The following is a 15861-nucleotide window of genomic DNA, read 5'->3' as shown; positions in this document are numbered from 1 at the left end:
TCATGACCCTTTCATGCGAAATCAAGGTCGCACATTCGAATCTTAGAAGTATCATGCTCTTTATTATTTTTAGAAAGTCATCGTGTTTTATGTCACAGAATTGATCCTATGTTTAGGCCTGTAGTATGCCTCACTGACGTCATAAAAATTTCGCGCCAAATTTGAGAGAGCGAAGCTCATCACCGGACAGAGCGCCTGCTTGATATTTGTCATAGCTGTGGGAGCAAAGGCGTCGGAGCGTTTTGAAACGTGGACTGGGGGGGGGGGGACATATTGTATTCCAAACAAGCAAATACCCCGCGAACGGGCGCTTCCTCCTTCACAAATTCCCCTGCTTTAACTGTATCCGGTATGTCCGTAATCGACAATGCATAACTAGGCAGTTCTGACGATTCTGCTTCATGGTGTTTTTGGGATTGTTCTTTAGACGTCAGAGGGCAGAAAATGTACGCTCTGACAAGCCCATGGCCTTGTTTTTGCCCGGGTAGGTTCGTTTTCTCTTGAAGCGGACCAAACAGTTGTAAACTGAACATTTGCTTAGTAATTTTTTCTCTTTATTCACTTTACGAGTGCACACGAAATGCTATCAGGGGCGTAGAGCTGAAGACCTGGTCAACTGGCCCGTAAGCGCCACCGTTTCGTAGGATCCAGCAGTGAGTGTGCTTCCATTGGGAATTTTTCTTTAGATAAAGACCTTTAAAAAGGCCTTCTTTTTTACTTTATGGTGATTTACTTGTACTTTGGCAGCACACAAAGTCAACAAAAGATTGCACTTAGTATTTTCACTTATTCCTATCATAAACGAGCTTTTCGTTAACGTCACATATCATTGTACATGTTTGCATTGGTCCAGAGTTTTCACTTGCACGATCAGCCTTGATCTCATCGCGAAAGGGTAGAGATATGTGATCCGTTGCCAGTGAATGTTGCGTTTCATTTTATCTTGAAAAACGCTCCAGCCTGAACTGAAAAAATACGATGCTGAAAAATTTGTATGCCCTAGAGTACTTGCCTATAGGCTGGCTACGCCATTACCACCGTTGCGTATCAGAGGTTGTTGTCTCCGGGGTGTAAGTGAGCTCAACAACCTACTTTCGCGTCAAGGTGCACAGGGGTATCATAATGGGTGCATAGAAGAGCAAGGTTAGACAAGCGACTTTCCCCATCAATGCTCACATTTAGTTGCCACAACATGCAGATGTTGATGGATTCAAAAATGAGACGTCTGCATACTAGAATTAAATTTTAAGCGTTTTGCTTAAGCCTACCCTTCCGAATTCTCAGAACATGTTGAAATTTGTTAAACGGGCCGCAATATATATTAAATCAGTGGAATTAATATGAGATGCATTTGTGTCACGTTCAGCCTTTGGTTTTAGTCTGAAAACCGAAAAGAGGGGAAAACAGGTGAAAGGTTTACTAGTTTATTCTCCTATTTTTGTTGAAAATAAATACAAACTGACAGTCAGTGAAAATTCTTTTAAGCGGACAATATGCTGTGTCATTCCGCGGACCGGACCTTTTCAGTCAGTGGGGGGGGGGGGGGTTCGTCCAACTCCCCCCCCCCAGCCTACGGGCCTGTCTGAAGTCGTTGATGCCTGACAAATGCAATCTTAACAGCTTACGGACCTTTCTGAGAAGCGTTTTTGGGAAAGGAGTTTCGTTGAAAGTTCTACGTCATATTCTCCTTCCAAGCAGCAAGATCCTGATAAAACGATTTGTGTCTTGACAACCAATTCTATGTTGCACTAGCGATCAGTTTCGGCACCGAAATGTGGGGGAGGGGGCTCAAATGTTAGTTTGGGGGGGGGCACCCCTGCTCCCTGAAGAGATTCTGCACGGAAAGGGCAACTTTTTTTAGGCTAGAGGTATATAAAAGGGAAGGGATCCAAGTCCAAGTACTGATTCACGGGGGGCTGAAAAATTATGGACAAATGTATGGAAAATTAAAAACGTAACTGAACGCTTTCTAGTCCCGCTCCCAGGGGGGGGGGGGGGGACTCGGGATTTTAAGTGACGGGGATGATCGAATGGGGGCAAAAATCAAGACCCAAAAAAATCCCATAGATCAAAAATTGACCCTCAAAAATCGACAGCAAAACACGTTTTTTGTTTTTTATTCGCAGAACTATGCAGCCAAGGCACTACTGCGAATCATCAGATTGTTCTGAATTCCTACTGAAACATCCCTACTCAAATCAAAAAAATGCTTGCCAAATTTTCCTACCCTATGTATTCGTGGTTAATTATGAGACGAACAAAAGAAATCTTGAAATCTATTAAAGCTCTGGAAATTACATATCTAAACTACATTTCGCTCTAAATATCTCAATAAAGTTTAATGAAACGTTATTAAAAATCAACTCATGTGCTGTAAAAAATTATTATTATTAAAAAGGCGCTTAAAACGGCCCGCGCAGCGCTGGCGAAGAAATACAACAGATGAGTTGATTAACGTTTCATTACACTTTATTGAGATATTTAGAGCGAAATGTAGTTCAGATATGTTCGTCTCATGTCAACAATTAACAATTATTGGATGAGGTTGAGCATGATAGCGATAATTATCGGCCAAGTTTCTGTTATCTGCCGGCCGGGCTGGGCGGATACGAACTGGGCCTGATAAATCGCTTCATGCGAACGATCAATCAATCAATCAATCAATCAATCAACTTTATTAAAGGGGTAACGGCAAACAGTAAAACTACTGACAAACAAGCGGCCCTCGGATTACAAATTACAACTACATAATATATACTCGATTACAAATTACAATTATTATTATGCACTTCCTGAGCTGCACTTGTAAAGACAAGAGCGCGCACAAAATCTGCACAAAATCTGCAAAATCTGTGATAAAACATTGTCTGTAGGTATGACGTCACTTCTACATATGTAAAATCTAATGTCTGTAGGTATGACGTAAGAGAAACAGCAAGCAAGAAAGCTGCGTGCTTATAGCCAATCAAAATCAAGCTGGTGACACCAATGTATTAATAATTAACCACGTGCACAACACATAGGGTGGTTTGCCTGTGGTCACACACGAGCGGCCATCTTGGACGAGAAGATCCTGGGAACGAGTTAATCTAGGCCATCGGCCATGATGCAACACTCTTTGCAGGCGCGCGCAATTCAATAACTTCAAAGGTCAAAAGAAGAATGTTTTTTGAGAAATGCTTCTGGAAATGATGTATTTTGTAGACCTAAGAAGCAGCAAAGTCAGGATCTTTCCCCTCTAAGAAAGAATGTAAGTAGAAAGAATCATAAGGCTTCTAAAAGTAAGAGTTTTGAGAAGGGTTTTGTAAAAATCTGCTGGGTGATCAGTGCGGTCAGTGGCTAAGATGGGTCAGTGTGATGGCAGACTAAACTCGATCTTTGCATGTGTTTTGTTCTTGTCCATGTATTATACATACTAGTTATGCAACGCTTTCGGTGGTTACTATGGAATATCCACGGTCACTTGTATTTTCTCGGTATACACACGAGCCTTAGCTTTAGACGAGTGTGTATACGAAGAAAATACAAGTGACAAGTGGGAATTCCTGCCACGGAAGTGTTGTGTAACTATTTTCCATCCATAGAAAATACGCTCACTAAATTCATCGAGAATAAGATCGCAGCGCACGATGGGAAGGTTGGGTTGAATACCGTCGAATATACACGGCTCCTGCTCTGATTGGCTGTATTTTCTATGGCATGGTATAAAAGCTTTTATAAAAGCTTGAAACTAATAATTTAAGCACGATAGCATTTGTAGTATTTAAATCTGCGATAGAAACTATCTAAAATCGTGTTTCTGTAACAAATAAATTTGCTTTTGCTAAATTTGCTTTTGCTAGTCTTCACAGGGGAAGAAGAGAATGAACAGGATTTAAAATTTTTATTCAAATATGTTGCTTTGTGCTTTTGTTGTGGTTATAAAGCAGGAGGGCCTGAAGAACAATGTGTTTTAAAAAGAAAACAATATTCACAAACATGCAAGAGTGACAAGATTCCTTTGGATATGTTCTCTTACAAGTGTCACATGTGACAGGGAAACGTACTAGCAGATAAGATATGTTTATAAACAATTTGTTTTTAACAAACGTAATTGGAAATGTAAAAGGTAATAATTATCCCCAACAGTTTTTAAATAAATGAAAGTCATGCAAGTTTGAGGCATTAATGTTATTATTAGCTTCAATTCCCATATTCAAGCATATGGCCTTACAATAACAAATTCACAGGTTGTTTCACAAGTTATTTCACATCATTTTTACAGGGTTATCTTACATTAATTTTACACTGTTTCACATCCATTTTCACACGCTTTTTTTAAAAATACTACAACTTGAGGAAAGTCTTATTAATATATACTTTCAGCTGTACTTGGTAGAGATGAACGCTATCGAAGGGAAGAGTTTAAAAACAACAAATGCTGTACATTGAGGAGATTGCTTCTCTACAACTTACATTTTTAAAAATTTTTTAGGGGAATATACCCCCAGACCGCCCTAGAAGTTACCTCCTCTGGGTCTCACTAATCTCCTTTGGGGCAATTCAATTTCTCACTCCATCCAGCCAAAAAACTTGGCATCTGTGGAAATATCCCTTTCTTTAGCACACTTAAATTCACATAGTATTTCACATCCTTTCCTGTGAAATACCCAGCGAAAGTGTGGAGCCCGTTTCACAGGTTTTTTTTCACATGGGTTTCACATTTTCTGTGAAAAACTGTGTGAATAATGACATGAAAACCCCTGTGAAACTTTCCCAAAAATTCACATGGTCTTCGCAGAGATTTCACATGCATTTCACAGGTTTTATTTTGACTGGAGGTTTCCTTTAATTTAATTCTCGGTTACACTGTGGATTTGCCCCCAGGAGGGGGTACTCTGTATATTTTTGGGTTGGGGTGTACTGCTGGAACTCTGAAAGATTTAGTACCTTATATACTATACCATGTTCAGGTGATTTTGCAACCCTATAGGATAATAATCCCAAATAATGGGAAGGTGTAATAATAATAAAGAGATTTATATAGCGCCATAGTCCAGTGGCTCATGGTGCTATTCAAAGGTAGAGAGGATGTTATTGAGGAGGAGTCAAATTTACTTAAAAAATTTACATCAGTGATAAAAGTCGAAAAATAAGATCTTACGTACCTACAAGACAAAAGGGCGGTCGTTTTCTATCAGGGAATAGAAAACAGTGGTAGAACCAATAATTCCGATTTTCAATAGAAAGGTGAATTTTTCTAATTCAATTTAGCAATCCCCATCCCTGTACTGCTGTAGGATCCCCCCGCTCCCCCATATCAATGTTGGTCCCTCATTTCACAACCTTGTGTGTGTACGGTCGCTTTTCGCTCAACATTGAATAGGGGAGGGGAGGGGAGGCACAAAAGGGCAAACCTTCCCAAGACTTTTTTCTGGGGTTGTAGACTAGACACCAAAAGTATCCCAGACTTTTTAAAAGGACTGTCTTGATACCTGTTTAGATTGTGCTGTTCCAGTGGGGCCTCAAAAGCCGAATTTTTTAAAGGAAAGTATGAGGCTTGACTGGAATTTCCAGAGGGGTGGGGGATTCATGATCAGATCAAAAAACCTTCCATGGGAGGCCAAGGGGTATGGATATTTTCTAGAAAAACACATTCTGGACTTTATTCTTCATACCATTTGGGGGTAGGAGGGCTTAGCCCCCTTTATTGGAGTGCCGAAAGTATCGCTGGCTGAGCATAGCATAAAATAGATTGTGCTTGACAGTGTATGAATTGCAACGAGACTCCTTTTCCACAAAATGTTACATAAGAGAAGTTCACAATCTGTGAACTGAAGGTTGTGTTTGACATCCTGTGGTTGAGCGTACATTTTATTGATTGGAAGCAGGGCTTAATAGAGCCCCAGATCATCACAACATGCATATGATTGGCCACATGGCGTGCATGCTTTTTCAACCCTCGGTTTCTTTTTCCTTGTGGCCTTTGGCCCCCTCCCTGTTTTGGTCGCCGTTTTGTCCCATCTGTGCTTTCAATCATCTCTCATTGGCTTTTTTATACATAATTAAAAGTAACTTTTTTTTTGCATAGTAGAAGCTAACCTCTTTCACCCTCATGGACTATCAGCCAATAAAACCCAGCACTGAGAACTTACAATTGTTAACTAAAACAGTCAAGGAATTAACAACATCACTTACATGTAAATTACAAAACCAATTAACAAGGACTTTTATTTCATAAAAAGCATAATAAAACAGCACAAACTACCTAATTATTCTGAAAGGGTTATTTCTGCTTAACACTTCTGTGGAGGGGGACAGGTGGGGGTTTGAACCTTCCACTCCCCATACCCTTTTCTTCTGCTTCGCACCCCTTTTTGTGGTGGTTCTATCCTGTTTCCTGCTCTGTCCCATTTCTTTTGCAAAATAATTATAATGAAAAGTTGGGAATTTTTTTCAAATTTTTCCTGGTTTCCACAACCTTGTAAATCCCACTTCCTGCCCTCTTTTCTCCTGTCTCCTGCCCCTTTTCCCCTCCACTTTTCTACAACCCCTTACAGTAATAATGCCTCAACACTCATGAGTATTGTACTGCAATATTAATACACATTTGCAAAGCAGAAGCCTATTGTCGTGATGTACACAAATTCTCAAAATAAAGCTTTCCTTCCAAAGGAATTTAGCTTGTGGTAATTTATTGAAACCTTATTGTTCTGTTGTTGTGACGTCATTTTCTCAACTCAATCGATCGAGGAAAACTTTATTTCTCCCAAAAGGTTTGTTTATTTGACAATATTTAATGGCTAGTTCGCATTCTAGCGACGAAATTTCTTACCTGCAGCGATAGCAGTGATCAGAAAGTATACGACTTGGGAAAATGATGTCAAATGTTTTTCCCTGGAAGCCTGGCCTCCGTAGTTGGTAACCAAGCCACAGGAACATGGCGGTTCAATGGCGGACAAAAATTTATTGACTTACTAGGTCGAAAAAGTACACTTTTTTTATCGTATGAGAATATGCTTTGAAACTTATGTTCTATATAAGGTTAACTACCAATCGGATTAAAAAACAGGTATCCCAACAATTTGATCGTAGTAGCACTTTAATAGGGGTTCAAATAATATTGTAGTGAAAACTTAATAATTCTAAAGAGAGCAGCACAAAATGGGGTACAAAAATACTGACAAACCTGTGGCCCTCCTACACTAAGTACAATTTAAAAAAAAATAAAAATAAATTCAAAGTGTAGTCTATTGGTTACCATATATACTTGATATGTACACTGCATGTTTACTTTCTCCTAGATTTTAGACTTACATATTACATGTAAATAATACATTAAAAATACCTAAACAAAATAGATTTTCACGTCCATTCAAAATGACATGGAATTTATAAAAGCTATAAATTATATTTATTATTAATTTTATTCTTTACCAGCAAACAACATTGAACATCCCATAAATCTAATTTATTGTGCATGGCTCTCATGAAGGTGATTTTACAACCGAATTTTACTTAACACGCTCAGTCTGACCTCATTGCACTTATATCGCAGGACTAAGTTTGACAAACATCAAGGATTTTTTGAGACAAGGACTTAATTTGATGGGAGTTTGGCTCAAAACTCTGAACTAATATAGTAAAATATAATCAAAACAGTTAACCAAATTTTCAAGACTTTAATGTGTAAATTCTATTGAAAATCACGAAATTCGTGAAAAAAATTAATTCCAGCGATAATCAAGTAACTAATAAGTTGTATATTAAGTTATTAAGTTTGTATATTTATTATTTTTGTGAGATTCAGCCTAAGCGAGAAGCTTTGTCTTAACAGTTCTCAGGGCTGCTAGTAACTAACTATATTCAGTTGGTATGAGAAAATTAAATACTAAGCAGATGGCTCTAAGGCTGTCTGTCAGGGCTGTACTCTAGCAGGGCTCAGGTACAAAGGAACAACTTACTTTTGCCTTTAGGCGACTTAGATAAGTATGCTTTCATAAAAGCCTTTCTAGAGCCCCAGGCACCCAAGATTCCTAACATAAGAGCCTTAAGGCACCCTGCAATTATCCCAAGAGCACAGCTTTGCCTGCATTCAAGCCAGGTGGTCCATCGGACTATACTTATCTAAGTCGCCTAAAAAAAATTAGCATGAAGCATTAGTAGCAGTATTTCTTCTCAAGCCGGAAAGGACGCTAGTCCATCCTACGGCTTCTCCCAGCAATAAATTTTCTGGTACCCATTTATAAACCTGGGTGGAGAGAGAGGCACCACGAAAGTGCAGTTTGTAAGGTGTCCCGCCCAAAGTCACAAAACAGTGACCCCATCATAACCTGCTCAGTCCAGAGTCCAACCAGCCCACCGGCACCCCAGGACCCCCCCCCCCCCCTCCTCCTCCCTCCCCCTGATTATTATTATTTGTTTTTATTTTATTCATTTTTTTCTCATCTGTTTTTCGTCATCTGTCAAACCTATTATTTTACGAATTTAAATTTAGTTGTGTTTTCATTTTAATGGTTACGTGCTAGCTTCTGAGGATGTCTCGTTGAAACATACATTAAACGTCAAGTAAAAGGCCTCTATTTTTTTATAACAATGTATTTGTCCGTAATAATCATCACCGCAGTTTGCATGTTATTTTTAGTTAAACTACAATGGGCGAAAGAAAAAGAGTATTGACAATGGCATAATTTTACATGATTTTAATTGGCTGTGACGTCATATGACCTCACATGATGTCATTAGAGCTTCTATCTTCATGGATCTGCAATCTTGGGTTTCAACATTTTCTTAGAAAGTCACAAAATAACGGAAATTGATGCAAAATCAAGCCAGAATCTTGCAATGTGTTTCACTGGAAAAAGTTAAAAATGAAGATTTGAGATTTTTGGCGAGGCCAGCTGTATTTATGACAAATTTCAAAAAACCTTATGGGGGTGGCATCCCCCCCCCTTTGACATAAAAAAACCTTATGGAGGGTTGGCATCCACCCCCCCCCCCCCCCTTATACGTCCGAGGGTTAAAAACCAACGCCTCAGGTAGGTTCAGGTCTTTGTTCCTCCCCAGTTTCAGGGAGGAGAGCGAGCTTAGACCCTGAACATGCAGCAGGTAATAATCAAGCCTGCCCCTCAGGGCCCTACCTTAGTTTCAGCACATAAGTGCAGGTGGCATTTAAATAAGGCCTCAATTATGAAAATATATAAATTGGTGAGGGTGGGCCAGAAGTGTCAGACATGGAGTTAGACCTAGGCCTTTGTTCTGCTTTAATGTAGTCTTCAGGAAAGAGCCTTGTACAGCAGTATCTCCAACCATGATACAGAACAAGAGCGATCAGATAAACCAGAGGCAAATACGCCAGGACATTCACAGTCATTTCTAGGGCATCACGAGTGGACAATGCTGCTTCACTTACAATGCCTGAGCTGAAGATTACAATCAAACACAAATTTGTGAGAAGCACTGCATCAAGCCTGTTAAACCACTGGTACTGTTCGTTGTAAGGCTGGAGGTAAAGGCATGTCACCACAATCAGTACACTAGACACATCTAGAATGGTTCTCTTCAGGGGCCCATACGGAAAATACAGGGCAATAAACAAGATGAAGATGCGGCAAATGAAGTAGAGATATGTCCAATGCACGCAAACCCCCACGCTCCACGGCACACCACCCCCCCCCACACACGCACCCCCCCCCCGCTCAGACACACCCGCCCAACACCCCGACACGCCGACCACCGACAAACCGCACCCACACCGGCCGACCACCACCCCATCCCCTCAGACACCACCCGCGCACGCCTCACCCGGCCGACACACACAACCGCTCCCTCACCCGGCCACCCCGACGACCCCTCCCTCGACACCCCACCACCGCCCCCCCCTCACACGCCCCCCCCCTCGAAGACACCCGACCACCGCCCCCCCCTCAACCCCCCCCCCCGCCCCCCACCCCACCCCGCACGCCCCTCACCCGGCCGCCTCACCCCGCCCACCAGGCCCCGCTCACACCGGCCCCTCCGACACACCCGACGACGACCAGCCCTCCCCCGCCCCCCGCCGCCCATCCGCTCGACACCGCCGACCTACCGACAAGACAACGCGCATCCCTACACGACACGACCCGCTCACCCGGCGCGACGCCACACTTGAGCAACAGCTCGGAGGGTACCACCGGCCGACGCGAACGCGCCCCCTCCGGCACCACACAACGCTCTTCCTCGAGGGACCGCGCACGCGCGCTCTAGGGGACCCCCCAACTGCCCTCTAAGCGGGGGTACACCGGCCCGACCTCCGCATCTTCAGCTCGAGGGACCGGCAAACGAAGACGAAAACACAATTTCACAACTCGAGAGGGGGAACCCACACGTCGCGATCCATCGTACCATCTGACACAATTTATACATAGTTGGCAAGAACAAACAAAACTAATCCACCATTTCTTCCCATCTCAGGTACAGTGTCTAAATTCTTTTACTTTCTTATCTTGAGGGTAGTTCCATCACTAAGTCATCCACTACTTCTCCAGTTGTTGGTAATGAGTCCATCCTTATTCCACTCTACATTTGATTAGTGGTACTCATCTCAGGTGGCTCTCTTTCTTGTCCAACTCAAGATTGCTGGCGTAAATCTTATTAAGAGATTCTGTTCACCCCCCTCCCCCCCCCCCCGGGGGGCTCCCCGTCTCGCCCCCGCCGGCCCCCCCCCCCCCCTTGGCTGCGCCCTCTGGTGCGGGGCTGGTGTGGGGGCGTGGCGCTCTCCTCTGGGGCGCGTCTCGTCCCTCTGGGGGGCTCTGGCGACGCGGTCATCGCACTCCGTCCTTGGGGAGTTGACCTGGCTTGGTCTCTCAAGAGTCTCTCGTGCTTTGACTAGTGATGAAGTAATATGCTGCAAACCACCTGTACTTGACTTTGAAGCACTGCTGGAAAGTGTCAAAGTACAGTCTAAAATTATTTAGATACTGGAAGTGCCTCAAGAACCACGGTGTAAAAAGAAGCACCAATGGAACCAAAATAACAAAAAGAAGAATCCAAAGACAGGCAATAATTGTAAATAGCAAGACATAGTGTGTTTTCCAGTCTTTCACAAAGTCAATGTTCCCATCTGCGTATAGCACCCATCTTCCTTGTATAGGCACATAATGGACGATGCTGAAAGAGATTATTGTAACATTTGTGTAACAAATTACCAACAGTGTGCAAAAAGCATGCTCAACATTCCTGTTTATGAAACAACCTGGACGTCGCCTTGCAATTTTGGCCAAAACCATAAGGATGAGAAGAATATATGAAGGGAAAAATGTAATTTACTCCAAGTTTCTCTAGATTGGTCATTCCTCTGTAGAGACAGACTCCAACACCACTGATTTTCCAGTTGGCGGCATTAATCACGAAAGAGATAAATGGATCGAGGTACTGTCCTTCTTGCAGGAGATATGCAAAATTGTCTGATATGAGTAAAGCCAGGTGTTTAAATAAGTTGTGAAAATTTCCAACCTGATCCGAAAAACTAACAACACCACAAGAGGTGTTACAATAAAGAATGCCACCACATAGCCCCCAGTAATCATTTGTACAAGTTTGTGTACAGTTTTCATTGCCTAGGTTCACCCAGTAGCCATCTTTGCATGTCCCGCACAATACACTTGTACCATTACGGCCATCAATACACATTGTTTCAGAATTGTATTGGAAGGTTGAATCATGCTTGGAGAAATTGCAGTAGTGTGGTGGACAGGGGTATGTGCTAAATTTATGTTCCTTCATTCCACCCCAGTATCCTCGCTTCAAGAACACATGCCTAAAGTCAGCGCTGCAGTTTGAAATACCAAATTCTTCAGCACTTGAGATACAAGAGCATGTCTTGCCATCTCTTTGCTCAAAGCCAGTATTGCAGGCCTGTAAGGTTAAATTCCCTTTGGAAGAGCTGTCTACAATGCGACCCACGACTGTGCTGATGTGAACCTTAAATGGCCTTCCAGCCTTTCCTACAAGAGACAAGTTGTTGATTTTGGAAGAATCTCCTTGCACCAGAAACAAATGTGAAGCTGTATCCAGTCTTACACTGCTAGCTGTATTTTGGTCAGGTTCATCATTAATGGTCACTTTGACGACTCCTGAAACAATACTGTTCTTCTCATCAATCAACTGAATAGTTGCGTCAAAGACTTCACTGGGAGAAAGTACTCTCCACTCCTTCTGGTTGAATTTGATTAAGATAGGATCAGTAGAAATCAAATCTTTAATGCTCTGGTTGGAATCTTGATACTGAATTACATTAGGCCACTCAAGCGACATATTGTTCATGCGGGGCTGTCCATTTTGACGGCATCCCTGAAGAGTTGAGGCAAATAGTGAGTCTCCACCACCATTTGTATGCACTTGATTGCCCTTAAAAACTATTTTGGTCTGCCATTCAGTGACATTCTCCAGACTGAAGCTGTTGTTGTAAGCCAGAAAACAATGTCGCATCTTGAGCTGTGTTGTATTAAAAGCTATAACAGGTGGCCCAGAGTCCCTCACATAAATTGCTCCGCCCTGTTGTAGAGCAGTGTTATTAAAGAAGTTAAGGTTACTGTGCGGCATAAGCATTATTACTGATGTGCCATACAATCCTAATGCACCCCCCTGACTTCCAGTGTTATTTCTGAAGGTTACATTACCAAAAACATGCACTGCTGCATTCTCAATCACCATGGCGGTATTGTTACTATATTCAATGTTTACAACTCCTTTAAAAATGACAGGGAGTGAGTATGAATAGATTGCTCCTTGGCCAATAACCTGTCTATCTTCTGTCAATATTATGGAGTTGTTAAAGAAACTACAGTCTTCAAGAACAATAATATACAGCTTAAGTCCTCTCACAGAAAAGTCTTGGAGGCCATTTACGACTGGTTGGGTAGCCACTCCTATTGCAGAGCCTGACGTTGCCGCATTGTTCTTCCAGTGACAGTTTTTGTATTCTATATGTAGCATGTCGTCATCACCCTTTAGAGACGAGCTCCATGTTTCGTAATATGATACTCCTCCACCCCAGATGGCATTGTTATTTTCAAATCTACAATCTTCATATCTCATTTTGTTAGGAAGTAACCCCTCATGATCACTATCGGCAGTTGTTCCACTTCTGATTGCTCCTCCAGCAAAATACGCACTGTTATTTTTGAATGTGCAGTTTGTCACCTCAAACGTGTTGTTTTGCACTTCATCACGAATTTCAATGAAAATTCCTCCACCCCAAACAGCATAATTATCTTCAAACCGACATTCAGTGACATAAATGCCATTATTTTGTGCTTTCCCTTTTAGAAATATTGACAACCCTCCTCCTCTTCCAAACGGAATGTGGTCATCACCGGTGGGTTTGTTCACTATTGTTTCATACTGTTGTCTAGGAGCATAGTTGTTTCTGAATGTGCAGTTGTAGAAAGTGTAGCTGCTGTTGCTATCAAATTCAGTTAACTCTGTTGAATTTAGATCAAACGGGTATGTTCCACCCTGGTAGGTCAACTCCATGAAAACACCACCTCCGGCAATTGCAATGTTTTTCTCAGGGGAATTTAAAGTTACGCCTGATTGCTTTCAAACCTGGAATGCAAGAACTGCACAACACCACCTATGTCGTACATGTTCAGCCCAACTCCTGGACTTTCAACTATCTGGCAGCTATCTATAACAATGTTCTTACAGTACACAAAAAAGACAGCAGAGAGAAATTGTATGTGTGGATAACGGAATTCATTACCAGTGGTGCTTGCATGCAAGCCACCACAGCCACGGAGCAAGATTTTGCTAAGTGTGATATGTCTGCTGTTTTCAAACGACAGACTTCCTTTATTTCTCTGGCAATTGATGGAAGCAATTGAGTCTTGACCTCCAGCCAATTCAAACCCGTGCAAATTTGTAAAGTTGAAATGTCTGGTTAGATTATACGGTGACTGATCAGGCAATAACTGCACAAGAGTCGAATTAGTCACATGTGCAAGAGCGTAGTCTAATGTTCTGCAAGGAATTTCCATATCTGTTCCACTCCAACAAGTGTTGTTATTATACATTGGTGTCACCAGCTTGATTTTGATTGGCTATAAGCACGCAGCTAATTCTTGCTTGCTGTTTCTCTTACGTCATACTTACAGACACTAGATTTTACATATGTAGAAGTGACGTCATACCTACAGACAATAGTTTTATGCATGCAGAGTGACGAAAGGTTGTAAGCTTATAAAAGTATATTTTGTGCGCGCTCTTGTCTTTACAAGTGCAGCTCAGAATGTGCAAATAAAACAATTATTGGATTCGGTTTTCGCATGATAGCGATAATTATCAAGGCCTCAGTCTGTTATCCGCCTCAGCCTTCGGCTTCGGCAGATAATAGAAACTTTGGCCTTGATAATTATCGCTATCATCTCAACCTCATCCAATAATTGTTAATTGTCGATTCCATCTTGATGTGAAACCACAATCTTTCTTTTCCACGTCTGCCCCGCACACAGCAATGGAGCAGTCGCTAAAATGCAAATAACAGGAATGAACGTAGAGAAATATGGTCCAACCATCGTAATTCTCCTTCTCCTCGCTGACTACGTTTTCTATGAACACGCAAAAGTACTAAACTCCTGCAACTTCCTCCACGTACGATTTCTGACGATTTCACAGAAAGCTTCTGTGGAACCACGCCAGCATTGCAGTGCGCACGTATGAACGTGTCACGGAAAATAAACGTTTCTGCACGGATTTCGTGCACTGACGTCTGATGAAATGTTCTTTTCGGCTACGAGTTTGCATTTGTAGCCAACATATAATGTTTGCAACTTTTAACCCAATACTCAAAAGTATTGATTTTCAGATGCAGGGCATAAACAGTTCCTGTTTTTGAGGTTTTTGGATGAAAATTCTCTAGACCTCACTTTTTCGCAGAATTATTGAAGGTCAGAGGTTGCGTTTTGAAAAAACTTGCAACGTTTGGTTATTTATTCAAGTATCATACCTTTTTATTTTTAGAAAAACATAAACAAAAAAAATTAAGAACATAAACGGAATTGATCAGATGTGCCCAGGCCTGTAGTATGACTCAAAAAAAAATTAGAAAAAAAAAAAGAGAGGGGGGGAGGAAAGATTAAATTTTTTTTTTTTACTATTTTTTTTTTTTTTTTTTTTTCAAAAAAAAAAGAGAATATATTATATATATATTTTTTAAAAAAAAAAAAAAAAAAAATTTTTTATAAAAAAAAAAAAAAAAAAAAAAAAAAAATAAAAAAAAAAAAAAAAAAAAAAAAAAAAAAAATTAACAAAAAAAAAAAAAAAAACAAAAAAATTTTTTTAAAAAATTTTTTAACCAATATTAATTTTTTTTTTTTCTTTTGGGTGGGGGGGGGGAAAATTTGACCGAAAAAAATTTTAGAAAAAAAAATTTAAGATTTTTGCCCAACTCGCAAAAATTAATACCGCTAACAATAGTAACCTTAAGGTATTTGTCATAGCCCCGGGGATGTAGTAGACTATCCGGGGAGATTCTGCTCGAAAAGGGCACCTTTTTCACGCTAGATGTGTATTTAAAGGGTAGGAATTTCACGTGATGGAGTAAACAAAAGAGAAACATTGCTATAGGTACCTTATTGTTACTTATATTCGCGAAAATGAAACGTGCATACCGTAAAATTCCGGTTATAAGCGCTGGGCTTATACAACTTCATAAGGGTTTTTTGGATGGGCTTATATCCGGGAGGGCTTAAAAAGCGGAATAAAAAAACCTTCCGAAACGGGCCACGGGAGTGTTGATCGAAATGCGTTTTTTAGTTAACAACAAGACTCAAACGTATTGGTTTTCAGATGCAGGGCATAAACAGTTCCTGTTTTTGAGGTTTTTGGATGAAAATTCTCTAG

At 41.1% G+C, this 15861-nt stretch overlaps 1 pseudogene; it reads right to left on the bottom strand.

The window, feature by feature from the left end:
• Positions 1 to 9000: 9000 nt before the first annotated feature.
• LOC144655252 (uncharacterized) lies at positions 9001 to 14841 on the bottom strand (annotated as a pseudogene).
• Positions 14842 to 15861: the final 1020 nt, after the last annotated feature.

This window comes from Oculina patagonica, chromosome 5 (genome assembly GCF_052425735.1).
Source record: "Oculina patagonica isolate OP01 chromosome 5, crgOcupat, whole genome shotgun sequence".
NCBI classification, from domain to species: domain Eukaryota; kingdom Metazoa; phylum Cnidaria; class Anthozoa; order Scleractinia; family Oculinidae; genus Oculina; species Oculina patagonica.
This window is presented reverse-complemented; position numbering and strand designations above follow the sequence as displayed.